The following is a 14,531-nucleotide window of genomic DNA, read 5'->3' on the forward strand; positions in this document are numbered from 1 at the left end:
TAAGCTACACCTCTGTGCTCAGTTCCTAATTTTTTATTTTCTTGGTGCAGACTCTCTTGAACCTAACAGGCAGAGCTGGTTCCATGCCTTACTTTTACAGACCTGTATTGAATCTTGCACAAAAAAAAAGCCATGAATAGCCTGGACTAGAGAGAATTAAAATATTCTCCATGACGGGTGGCATTTTGCTTGATGTAATTAGTATAATTTTTCACTGACTCTGCCACCAAGGGTCCCTGTTTCATGGGAACGTTCCTCTTCTGGAGGGCGCAGATTTACCATTCCGCACGGCCTTGTCCTCTCAGAAAGCAAGTTGTGTTGGACAAAGCCGAGGCCTGCACCAGTGAGAGGCAGGCTGACTTCAGATGACAAATGAACAGCCCTGTGGTTTACGTGAAGGGCAGAGGGCAGGACTGAGAAGAGTCAGCCTCTCGTCTCCTGAGATCTACTCACAGGAATCCCAGGTTTCCTGTTCCTTCATGGTCACTCTAAAGCCACAGGCTTTAAAGAGCAGAAACATAAAAGTCACAGCTCATGTGAGACTTGGCACTGTCTTACGTAGTTCTCAAGATAGCAGAAAGGGAAATATTTAAAACTCAAGGCAGGAAATATGGCTTCCTCAAGGAAAAGCATCGCAGAACTGTCATACCGATACTCCAACCAAATGTCTGTGATCTCCACACGAGAGGTCCCCTCGTGACAGGTTATAGGCAGATGGGACACAGTCATTAAGAAGGAAGCCTTGCTTTGGGGACTGTAAACCTCATACTGGGTCACCTCATCCAGCCTTAATACATGGGGAGGTTCTTAGTCTTACTGCAACTTGATATGCCCTGTTTTGTTAATACTCATGGGGGACCCGCCCTTTCCTAAACAAAAATGCAGGAGCAGTGAATGGGGGGGGGGGGAACAGAAGGGCAGGAGGGACTGGGAGAAGAGGAGGGAGGAAAATGTACAGCCCGTATATAAAGCACATAATTAAATATGTTTTTTTAATTACTGTTAGTAACAACGTTATCTGTTTATGCATGTTTCTTATTTTATAGAAAAAAGAAGCTTGGAAGTGAAGGGAAATTTTTATATGAAAATAAAAGATTAATTACTGTGTAGAAAAGAAAAAGATGTTGGGGGCCCTGAACCAGACCAAGAACTCATCATAATGAACATTTGCAAGTCCAGCTGAGTGGACATAAGAGCACTGGGTCCACTGTATGACACACCACAGCTCCCCATGCCACTAAGACAAATGAGGAGGTATTGGAGAAGTGGGAAAGCAAAGTGGGGTTTTTTGTTTGCTTGTTTTCTTTTCCTTTTAAATTAATTTCTTTTTAATTTTGGGGGGAACATTATGAGTATGAGGGGCAGGTATGGAGGAACTGGGAAATGAGCAGGATTGGGATACATGAAGTGACTTTCCCAAGGGATCACCAAAAACATATGTTTTTTTAAAAAACAGAAGGGAGTACATATTTGCAATGCTAATAAATATACTCACATAGAGAATTGTGTCCTGGAATATTTCTGAGAAATAAAATAGAAAATGTTGTTTCTAGAAATGGTAGTACATTTTCTGAAAGAGGATGTTGACCCTCCTAATTCAATAATCCCAAGATGCAGACCTAACCGAATCACCATGGGGCTTAGGGATTGGCTAAGCATGGCCTTTCAGTTTTTACATCTACAAATTTAAGGAGTGTGTGTGTGTGTGTGTGTGTGTGTGTGTGTGTGTGTGTGTGTGTGCGTGGGTACTACAGCAATTAAAAAGGAGTAAAAATGGAGTGTGCTTGAGCATCATTGGAGGCCTCAAGAGCTACATCACCATGGTGACTGTCCATGGTCTCAAAAAGTGAGTTAAGTCTGTCTTTCCAGCTGATCTTACCATAGAGCTAAATCTAGTGAAGTAAAACCAAAATAAAGGTACTTGAGTTTGAACCTAGACCCTTCCAGAGCTTTCTGGAGCCTTCTAGAGCCTTCTAATGCTGGACAAGTGTTCAATCATTGAGCTCTATCTATAGCCCTGTCTTTACATTTATTTTGAAAAGGGTTCTTACCAAGTTACCTAGGCTGACCTGGAACTTATGATTCTACTGACTATGTCTCCTATTAAAAAACAAACAAAAAACAAAAACAAACAAAAAAAGAAAACTACAGCTAAGATTCCAAGCCGATACCGCCAGCCTGTATTCCTTTATTTCACACATGTCAATAGAGGAAACAGAAAGGAAGGCAAGCAGGAGAAGACTGAAGAGAGGAATATGGGGGGGGGGGGGAGGCTGGAAAGATGGAGACGGCTATACCAGCTATAAATACCAGCTATAAAACTGGATGAAACAAGTTATCTGCATATCATCAAGTCCTCACCAAAACAACTGGCAAGGCTTGGATATCTGGGCCAGAGACAGAGCAGTTGCACCAGACTCCCTTCCTTTCACTTTACAGTCTCAAACTGTTTCCCAGCTCAGCACTTAATAAAACACAAACTCCTGCTCAGTGCCACCACCGATCTAGGGAATCAAAAGTGTAGGGGATAGAATAGAGGAACTTGTCACTCAAATGGCAATCTGGCTTCAGAGTCCATGGGGCTAATCAAGGCAAAGGCCAAAGGTAGAGACATGGACCTCAAAAAATTAACCATGAAATTTCCACCTGAACAACACTCAAGCTGAGGATCAAGGTCAGCCAACATCACTAAGTTAGGAAGAGTGGTGTGGGTGAACTTGAGGCCATTTGAAGACTTCAACAGCACAAGCCTTATATAGTAATCTTGTGAGCAGATCTATACCCCAGTCACAGAACTACAAAGGAACTGAAAGCTCATGACACTCAGTAAAAATATCTGGATCAACTAGACATTAATTAGGTACTTAAGGGCATCAAAGGAAAACAATTCCATGGTGTCCTCCACTGATTTGAGAACACTTTTAAATTGGTACAATTAGCTCTGTTAACTGATATCTAACTTGGAGCGAGCCAGGCCTGGCCTGGCAGCCTTTCTGAAACTATTCCAGTCAGTCCTGGCCAGGGGAAGATGCATAAAGTGTTATCTTCATTTTGAGGCTATGGAAATGGAGGTTCATGTTTTCAACATAATAAGGAGACTGGAGTAATGTGAAGCATAGGTCCACTGAGATCATTTATTTCTGGGTACTCCTGGGATGCTCTGCCTAAAATATCGCTGCCATAAGAATTGAAGTTTTCCATTTTTACAATTGACAGCGTTGGTAGGATCTCTCCCAGTGTAAGACTCTCAGGGTCCTATGGACAAGTGGGTATGGCTCCCTTTTCAGTGAAGGCATCTTCTAAGCCACCACTCTTCGAGCCAATTAAGAAAACAATTCTGACAGAATTGACAGAGGGATCTTTGTCAATACACATGAAATCGTTCCATTGACAACAGCAGGATGTTTCTGGTTCCCATAATGTTGTCTGTCACCTACATAAGGCATGGGTCAATGAAGGCTTCACTTTCACTTAAGATAAGTTCTTTCCTCTGGCTTCCAGGATACCCATACTCCAACTTTAGTTTTCCTCCTAGCAATAGATAAATCTGTCACTTCTATTACGTAGATGAAGTAGATCATTTCCTTACAAGCATAGTGCAAGAATTATACAGGATAGAACATGCCTTCAAATGTTTATCCAGCCCCATATACCCAACCTTAAATGAACAACAACAACAATAAAAATCCTAATAGGTAAATAAAAGCAAAAAGTTCCCCGCCTCAGCTAGGATGCCGGTGCAATTTGTTTTCTTCCTGGCGCATGTCAGCACTTCTCTGAACTTCTGGGAAAGTGCAATGTCTGCAAATCTTCCTTGACACCTTAAATGGACTCTCAACTCCACGAGAGCTCGCCTGAAAGAAGTCATTGATCAGCAAGATAGAATATCGGGCGAAGGAAGGGTCTATTTGAAGGCATGAACTGAATTAGGGTGGTGGAGGAGGTGGGGCTAGATGACCTCTGTGGTCACAGATGCCTGACCAAAGCAAGGAAGAGAGTTCCTGAAGCCTTAACAGAAGAAGGCCTTCTTGCATGGCATGCAAGTTTGGGGTGTGGAAAAGAAATCCCCGTAGTGTTCAATAATTTTCGTCTACCCTTTACCCTCCCTTAGTCTCTCTAAAGCCCTTATCACCCTATAGTGCAGTGCACATGTATTCATATTCAAGCCTGGCCCTGGCAGATGGGGAAGCTTCATAACAGCTTCTGAGCTTTTGTTATAGCACCAGGACCCACAAGCCATAAGACCTGGCATACCATGAGTAGCCAAAAAAAAAAAAAGAAAAAAAAGTGCTTTTAAAGAAATGAATGGCCAGTTCTCCTTTGGGTTTGTAATAACTATACTACAATATAAAATATTTTAAAATAATCACAATAATTTAATAAAATGAAAACTTTAAGTTCTATCAAGAGTTTCTTTACAAAGAAATATTTTTATTTATTATGAAACTAAATTTATTTGCCTTTTTGTTTGATATATCACTCATCATTCTCCACGGAAATCCTTCTCTGAAGCTGACATAAATACCACTCATACATTCTTAATTAGTGGGTTGTATACCTACATGCTTACTAACTAACTGAGACTTTGTGTTATGCACTATTTCCCACTTTTTGTTTTTTGTTTTACTTTTTCTACCTAAATAGATGATTATCTTCATACATAACAGTTACAGCCCTCGAATCATTTTACTATGCTAACAGTCCCGTTATATAGGTAAGCAATATTCAAACTGTTGGGCAATGAAAATTCCAAACATTTGTATGAGTTCATCAGAAGACAATTTTCCAAAATTTATGACCTCCTTCCTGTCTTTCATGTGATCACATTGTCATTGGGGAAAAAAGGAGAAATACCAAGATAGCTAAACTGTTACTGATTCAAAACTGGAAAGCACAGATAAGGGTGCAAGGGACTCAGGAGAACTCTGAGAGGCAGCCTTGTAGGTGATATTCCATAAAATTGCTGCCTTTTATTTCTTTTTTTTTTCTGAGCTTGACACTGAAAATAAATGTACACATTCTATGATAATTTCAGGGCCTGTGAAACAAAAGAACCCTCATTGCAGAAAAGCCAACCATTTGCACCTTCCAAGATTCCCAATGGAGCCTCGACCTGTAATCTCCTAACTCTGGAGAACACAAACATTGAATTTTGTTTGGCATAATTTCTGCTTCCTGGAGTCCCTCTAGCCCTTGATTTCCTTCTTTACTCAGTATTTATCAATCCTCCACAATCAGAAAATAGCCTGGGAAAAAGTTCTGCTATACACCAGCACTTTAACCACTCAGAGAAATGCCAAAAAGAATCTCGTGCCAGAGACATCCAGTCTACTCCTTGCCTTTCATAGAAAACTGGACATCTTTATTTTTAACCTCCTCTATTGGTTGTACTAACTCTCAAACTTTATTGCTACCAGCTCAATATTTCACATATCTTGGATATTAACATTATGAGTTTCAGGGTACTATCACAGTCTTACAAGCAAAACAAAATCCCAGAGCCTCATCCCCTCCACCTGAACATCATATTTATTCAAAGAATGCGTCTTCTAAACCCTAAATCTGAGGGTCATTTCACTTCCTGGCAATTGAATGCTTCTAATATCCCAGGCATGGCACTATGCATTTTACCCTCAGGGTCAATAATCTTTGAAACAAAACGAACAAACAAAAATGCAGTGAGGTATGACCTTATCCACTAAATTGTTAGTCTTAAAAATTGTAATAATAACAATAATAGGGCTAATATTTACTGAGTTCACGCAGCAGGTGTTATCTTGCTTAATAAGCATAGGCTCCCTATAGACTCCTTGTCTACCACTCCAGAATGATAGATCCCTACATCCAACAAATATTCATTGGGCACACACTACACCTCAGGCATTGGTCTAAGCACAAAGCCCAGAAAACCCCTGATGGCATGGAGCTTACTTTCTAGCAAGATCACAGATAAATATATAAAATAAATAGTTTGCCCTGAAAGAAACAAAGAAGCAGGGTAAAGTGGATCAGAAATGTCAAGGGGTGGCAAGAACTCTTGACATTGAGTGACTGGCTACATAACTCCGATAAGAGACTGAAGTAGAAACACCGAGTGCGAGCCCAAGGCTAATGGAGTGGGGAGAGACCTGAAGAATGAACGTGTCTAGAGTGCAGCAAGGACAGGTAGGGTGTCAGGACCTCAAGGGAGGGGGGTGGCGCAGAGAGCTCCTGCTGCTGCATTGAAAAACACCGAGCAAAGACCTAGTAGATAGCAAATTTTCATATGCCACAGAAGAATTACATGAAATATTCAGTAGTACATAATGGTGCTCAAACCACAGTCCAAATGTAGCCTATTCGGTTTGATACTGGTGCAGCACATTGGCAATTCACTCACGATATTTACAGTTCTAGCCTGGTCACAACAGGAGTAATAAGACCTGCAAAATCTAAAATATTTGTCATATAAATCTTTTAGGTTTGGCGGATTTCTCAAACACTGTAACTCATACTATTAGGATGTTACTTGTAATGAGCTCATTCTAGCATATTTATACTCCAACAGTATTGAATTACATCAAAACAAAGCTTTCTATAGATAAATATAAGTAACTGCAGCTAAGCTAATAAAGAATTTTAGGATCGGGAATAAAAATTGCAACGTAAAGAATATATCCTTAAGTGGCAGAAATTAATTCTTATTTTCTAGTAAGTGAGTGATGAGCTAAGTCTTGGGAAGTCACACACAGGTAGGTGGAAATGTAAAGCGGTATGTGTATGTTTGAATGTGTGGACGCATGTGCATGTGTTTGCATTCTCACACAAAGAGTCAAATCTGAAGATTGACAGATACATGATAGCCTTTTTCACAGAGCTGACACACTGCCATTTAACCAGCGAGCGTGCGGCACATGTTTCTGCTTGCAGTCACTAGTAAGAGACAAGGTTAACATTTTAAGTGATGGACTACAACATGTTATTTCCCCATGCAATAGACCCGTGACTGCACTGCCTTCGAAAACACTTAATTTCCGTGATTGAATACACAGGAGCACACTTGCCCTGCTATGAGGCTTTGACAGCTCCTCCGTTCCATACACCAGGGGAAGTAGGGTTTTTTTTCCTCCTTTTCATTTTTGTGTCCCCTTTGTACCTGAAGGGAAGCAAATGAATGTGTCATAGCAAAGAGAAGAAGGAAGAAACCCAAGGAATGAAACCCAGTTTACAGGCATCCGTGTCTCTGATTGCGGAAGTCGTCACTGCTGGCTGCTCTAACTGCTTCCAATGTTTGGGCTACCATTTCTTGTACGTTAGAAATAATGATCTCCTCAAGGGCAAAAGAAGAATTTCAGAAATAAACAAAAGTTGATTACCTATGCCTCCTAGGCTAAAGAAAGGGTCGCAGGGAGCAATCAGTTAAGAGAATGGGCAAGGCAAGGCTCTGATTAACACACACAAATTGGACTAAAGGCACTGTAGAAGTCCTTACATTTTTATCAGAAGCAGGCACGGCTAAGTCTTCTAGAGTGCCCCAGGTTTTAAGAAATATTGAACACAATGTTGGGTATTCATCCAAAATTTCAGATGACTTCATGTGATGAATTCCTTCAGGACCCTCTCAGTCCTGAGTTTCTTAAAAGAAAAAATAGAGCCAAAAGAGTCTCAGAAAATTTTCCAGAAGCCAAAGATAACCCAGGCTGGGTCCATTCCTTAGACAATGAAATATGTGGAAACATTAACAGATAGCAGCAACACCAGCAGGAAAAAGATGATCCCACAAAGTCTGAATCTAGGGATCTCCTCAGACACACCACCTATAGTATCAGAAATTAAACACAGCCCAAGCCCAGCTACTATACTATATATGTACACACACACACACACACACACACACACACACACACACACCTTAGCCATTAGGAAGATGTAAGTTAAAACTGCACTGAGTGACTGTGGAGACAGCTTAATTAGCTAATGGCTTGCTATACAAGCATGAGGATGAACTGAGTTCAATCCTCAGACACGACATAAAAATCTAGGCGTGGTATCTTGCAGTTATAATTTCACTGCTGTGAAGGTAGCGACAGGAGCATCGCAGGAGTTTATTGGCCAGCCAGTTTAACCGTATTGGCAAGCCCCAGGTTCAGAGAGACTCTGACTCAAAAACATAAGCTGGAGAGCAATAAAGGAAGGCACATAAACATTACACACATACACACACAATTCTGATCACATTGACATTCCATTTCCCAAATCAGAACCCCGATCATCAAGAACACAATGGCAACAGACAACAGCAAGGATATTAGGAGAGAAGAACATTTCTTTTCTACAGGTAGGAATGAGAACAGCTCATAAAGAAATTATGGAAGTCAGTGCAGAAGGTTCCCCTAGAATCTAGAAACAAAATTGCCTTATAACCCAACCCTACTCCTGAATGTTTGCAAGAAAGAAGTTTGAGTCAGCACTTAGCAGAGACCCATGCACACCCATGTTTATTGCAACACTATCCACAAAAGCCAAGTTACACAATGAGTCTAGACGTCAATTAACAGATAAATAGAGAAAATGTGGATATATACAATGCATAGAAAGAAAGAAAACAAAACAATATGTCATTTTGGAGAAAATGGATGAAACTAAAGATTAGTGTGTTAAGCAAAATAAAGCAAACTCAGAACAATAATAAATACCATATCTTTCTCTCATATGTGGAATCTATATTATGTGTATGTGTTAATGACCATACACACACATACCTTAACCCTATAACATGTGTGTGTTTGTGTTTGTGTGTGTGTGTGTATGTGTGTGTATGTGTGTGTGTGTGCGTGTGTGTATTCTGAAAGAGACTCAGGATGAGGGAAGGAAAATGAGAAAGAAACATAGACAAACATCACATGCTTTCTCTCAAAAGTAGACTAGTATATACTATGTATGTGTGATATAAAGGCAGACAGGAGACTCATTGGAGGAATAAAAGAAAACATGTATGTATAGGGGCAAAGGGTGAGTCAGGTGATATCCATAGATATCATTGTGCAAATTACTTACATGAATTGAGACGTCATAAAGTAAGTGTAGTAAATACACTTACTAAAAACATGATTTTTTAAAAAGTGAAGTGGATTTGACCTAAGTTAAGCCCTTAAGATTGATTTTTCCTGTTCAACAGGCTCTAAAAGGTATTGATCCTGTGGCATGGACCTAAAGTCAGCCTTTAGGAGCTAAACATAGTCCCTGGCCAAAAGTCAGCAAGGAAATGAGGTCCTAAGTTCTCGAGACTCGAATAACTGGGCTCAACAGACAACCTACATGGACCTAGAAGATGGCCTGAACTCCAAATGGGGATACATCTTGACTGTCACTCTGATTTCAGCCTTGGGAGACCTCAATCAGTGAATGCAGTTACTCTGCACAGAACTGTTATCTGTCAGAATGGAACATACTAAGTCAGCCTTGTTTGAAGTTTCCAAGAATGTAGCCATTAACTAAGACTCAATGGGAACCTACTACGCCTCTATGATAACCTCCTTTGGAGAACAACTTTCACCAAGAAAGACGTTTTCTTTTCTCCTTATTAGCTGAAGTTACTGCTCAAAAGGGTCAGTAACAAGATGATGTTGGAGACCAATTTCAGCCTGTTCTGACAACATGAAATGACTCCACACATACAAAATATACAGCATAAAACTTCTAGATTTATGATGCCAAGAAGTATAAATTAAGACCAGACACAGACCTTTCATTTGCTCGGGAGGAGTTGTGACTGCTAAATCTACACAGCAAATGCCACAAAGATTCCAAAGTTATTACAGCCTCTCTCCAGCTGACATTAAAAAATCCTCCCAATGCCTAGCATGTCCATAATATGTGCCCTTCAAGAGAACCTCTCAAAGCTCACACATTATATTATTTGTGAAACTATTTAAATAGCGGTGATAATCATAGCACTACTTTTTAAGGGGCATTGCTTCCTGAAGGGAGCAAAGCATTGAACTTGTATTCCCTCACTTACAAAATAAACTATAACAAATGCACAGGATAAATGACTGTGGGCTGTTTATCCCAACTATCAACCTGGAACACAGCCCTTACACCTAAGACAGAGAAAACATGGAAGCAAAAGCTGAAAGTTTGTAAGAGCCAGAATCCCAAGGTACCAGCTGTTAAATAGTATCCCTTAGACATGGCATGAAAAAGGTATTTGTGAAATTGCAACAATAAGGTTTCCTGAACAGGAACCTGCATAGTGATTTCAGTTGACATGCCAGTATGAAAAGGGGGGAATTTCACATGGTCCCACCCATGGATGAAGTGCTACAGGCAATGATTATTGAGAGAGGGAGAATTAGTTTCCTCCAGGCATGAACTCCCGCACAGGTTATTTAATCCCAAGAAATCAGTCCAGAACACATGTAGACAGAATGGCCCGGTCCTGCAGCCATTCGGTCCCAAAGAAATACACGGAGTTCTATATTACTAATAAACTCTTTGGCCTATTAACACAGGCTTAATATTAACTAGCTCTTAGAACTTAAATTAATCCTTAATTCTTGTCTATGGTTAGCCATGTGGCTTGGTATCTTTTCCCAGTGAGGCATTCCCATCTTGCTTCCTCTGCATCCAGCTTGCAACTGCAAGAATTCCCATAATTCTCATAGTCTGGTTGTCCTGCCTATACTTCCCGCCGGGCTACTGGCCAATTAGCATTTTATTAAACCAATATTAGTGACAAATCTTTACAGTGTACAAAAGTAATATCCCACAGCAGACACATGTACATCTGATCAATAATAAATGGAATCAATAGGTTGATATAATCATATGCATATAAATATTAACATATGTATAACAATAAGAATTAAATAAGAAATTAGTAATTTGAAAGTGAAGAGAGACACAGAAGTGGGAGGGCAGAGAAAATAAAAATGCAGTGTTCACATATATCTCAACAGAAATAAAATTTAAAACTTCAATAAAAGGAAAGGCAATTCATTGCAGGGGAAAACCAAATAGAAATAATCTTATACCTGCTTCTTCACAGGCCTTGATTAAATGCATTTACTTATGTACTCTATAGGAAGGACAAAGGAAATATCAGTTAAGGCTAATAGACCACTTGAAAGTAGCATTGTGCTTTATGAAGTATTTTTTAATTTTTATTGCTTTATAAATAAGACCGTTCAAATTTTCCACTTCCTCCCCTCCTCCCATTTCCCTCCCACTCCCCCACTCACCCTCCCCTTCCAGTCCTAAGAGAGGGCAGGGTACCCTGCCCTATAGGAAGTCCAAGGCCCTCCCACCTCCATCCAGGCCTAGGAAGGTGTGCATCAAAACAGACTAGGAACCCAAAAAGCCAGTACATGCTATAGAGTCAAATTTCATTTATATAGACATTGCTGGGTTTCTGATAAGGCAGAAGACACACAGTGTTTCCTGTCAATGCTAACTCCCAAAATCACTAGCCTTATTTTAGGCATGAGAAAACACAGAGTTTTCTAATTGCGATGATATCTCAAGCACCTGAAATTTGAAGAGCTTGCCTGTCTCCTGAAGGGTGGATGCCTTTCTAGAATAAACCAGTCGTGATGTTCAAAATCCCCAGCATCTTTTGTGAAAGTCACCATAAGCCATCCATTGCAGTACGTATTTCTACAGTCATAAATGCATAATTGAATTTCTAAGCTCTTAGAGTCTGCTTTCAAAGCCATTGTCCTCCTGGGTCCAAATGCATCTGCCACACATTGTCCCTTTTCTGCCAAACCTCGTTGTTTAGTTCCAGATGCAATGAATCACTCACTGACCGGACTGATATTAAAGGTAAACACCACAGTTAAAATGTAGAGATAATTAAATAACACCAACTACCACTAGCAGCAGTCCAGGCAAAGGAGGAAATAGACCCAGAGATTTCAGATAGAGGAGGCTGATGGAAACTCTTCACTCTCAGGATCAAAACCACGTGCCATTTGACATGGTGGGGAAATAATTTGCTTTTTATTTTTTACAAGTTTTCAAATGCAAGTGATCAGTATGGAAAGAATCAGGTGGTGACACAATTTAAATGTTCCAGGGACTAAAATATCCCAAAATTCAATGTTCATATATACATTATCAGAATAACGTATTTAAAGTTGTTCTTTTGTGTATAAATCTAATTTATTACTTAGGCTACAGATTAACAAAATGACTGTAATACATGTATTTTTCTTTTAATAAACTCATCTTCAGAGAAAATCACATGGAAAAAATTATTTCTAAACCCCACCCAAAAGTTCACAAAGTGCAATCTAATTTCCAGATAGACAAACGCTTGAATCAAGTGCTTTACCGTCACCTGGAATCCATTGTATTCACACAACGTGTAAACACGGACGTACAGCATACACACAGTAAGTTTATACAAACACTTGGAAACCTTTTCATGTTATGCTTCTCTGAATGTTGAAAACTCAGAACCCTCTGCCAACACTAAACAAGTTCAAAAGTCAGAGCCCCCCCCAAAAAAAAAACAAGCCGTAAAGCAGCTACCTAGGGATTAAAGGAGATCCCGGCGCTTGTTCAATAAACCATATTAGAGCGCTAGTAGATGCCACAACACCTCTCAGAAATAAGTGCAAATTGCCTTTGCCCAGAATCCTCCCAACTTTAGGGAATTGCCCCTTTGCTGAAAATCAATTGCTCAACTTGTTGGGAATTAATTATTCATGTGGCTCCATCTCGTCTGTAGAAAGCAGAGACTTCTTTCGGCGTTTCCCCAATGAGAAGTCATATTGTCAGTACCTTCCTCTATTACTGCAGGGCTTCATGAAGGTTTATCTCTCTGTATCAATATCTGATTTTATAAATGCAGAACAAGGTCATCACTACAAGGTTACTCAATGTATTGAGTAGGGGTAGAGCCAGGGAAAGAGGTAAATCAAAATAAATGTTGCTTCTTTTGAAAAATTATTTTTTAAGTTTAATTTATAAAATTCTTTTATTGGTGGCACAGCCTTAAGTTCCTCAGATAAACCCTACTTAAATAGATGCCATGGAAACCTGACCAGCATACACCACCACTTCCCTCATTCACTGGTTCCAAATGACTGACAGCTCTCTGATGCTCCACCTCAAGATAAAGCTCCCCTTGACTGGCCTCTGGACAAAGCATGAGTTAGTTTTGCTTCAGAAAACTGATGGCATGTGGGAAGGGGAAACCACTTTGTTACATCATTAATCGCATGAATCAAAAATAATTAAACTTCCTTCCCTAGACTTTTCCTTCCTGTGATATTCAACTATCAAGTCTTTAAATTTCTGACATGAACAGATCAAATCAAAATTAAACCTTACTTAGCTTCACATGGTATTTTTAATTCCTTGAACAATTTGAGAATGTTCAAAGACGATGTCATGAAAGCACCATGGAAAGTTTAACTGACGTTCTAAGAAATAACCATAAAAAGGCACACACATACACATACACACACACACACACACACACACACACACACACACACACACACACACACGCTCAGATATAAGACAGAATAAGAGGGGGGTAAAAATGAGAAAATAAAATAAGCTTTGTTACATAAACAGATTAGAGTTTCAAAGATAGAAACTAGGTTACCACAATTTATACAGATTTTTTTCTCTTGTTTTTATAAAAGAGAAATTTATATGACACTTGTATTTAGTGATAGTATGTTTTGTATAACACCAAACACTGCATCAAACAAGGCATAGATAATTAGACTTTATCAAAATTAAAAAACCTTTGCCCACCCAAATAACCTATCAATAGAATACAAAAGCAGCCCAGGAAAGGAGAGAAATATTTCTGAATGGTGTATCTGACGCAAGGTCAATATCTAAAGTATACAAAGATTTTTATATCCAATACAATAGTTTGGCTTTCAAAGCAAACAGAATATTTTAATATTTGCCCAAAGAAGATATACAAAAGGAAATAAAAACCTGAGGGCAACCTCACATCTTTAGTAAAATTCTAATCAAAACTACAATGAAATACAACTTAGAATTACTATAAAAAGCTACTACTAAAACAATCAGAGAAAACAAGAAGTTTGTCAAGAATGCAGGAAAACTAGAACTTTAATACATACATATACATATGATATGCCTGTATATATCATATACATATACATCATACATGCATATATAACATATATGCATCATGCTTACACGCATTATACAGACATGCATAAATACGTGTCCAGTGGGTGGCCACTACAAAAAGCATTAAGGTGGGTTGTTAAAAGAGTGAAAAGGAATTAGTCTAGAATCAAGCAATTTTGGATATATATCTAAAATAATTGAAAGCAGCATTTTAAGGGAACCAGTTCAGGGGGCCTATGCTTATAAACAGCACTGATCACAAGATATAAAATTTGTCAACAACCTAAGCAGCTATCAGCAGATAATGCACAAAAAATGATATGCATAACAACACGCTCTGGGCTTAGAGAACAAAATTATGATGCATGCTACATATGGCGTGGTAAATTTTGAGGAAATAGTTTAAGAGAAATAAACCAGAT

The 14,531-nt window shown here is 39.2% G+C and overlaps 1 protein-coding gene across 2 annotated transcripts in view; it reads right to left on the reverse strand.

Annotated features, from left to right (window-relative positions):
• Positions 1-14,531, reverse strand: part of Pkhd1 (PKHD1 ciliary IPT domain containing fibrocystin/polyductin) — a 456,733-nt gene that overhangs the window by 312,538 nt on the left and 129,664 nt on the right. The window lies entirely within an intron of this gene.

This window comes from Myodes glareolus, chromosome 18, assembly GCF_982192425.1.
Source record: "Myodes glareolus chromosome 18, mMyoGla1.1, whole genome shotgun sequence".
NCBI lineage: Eukaryota > Metazoa > Chordata > Mammalia > Rodentia > Cricetidae > Myodes > Myodes glareolus.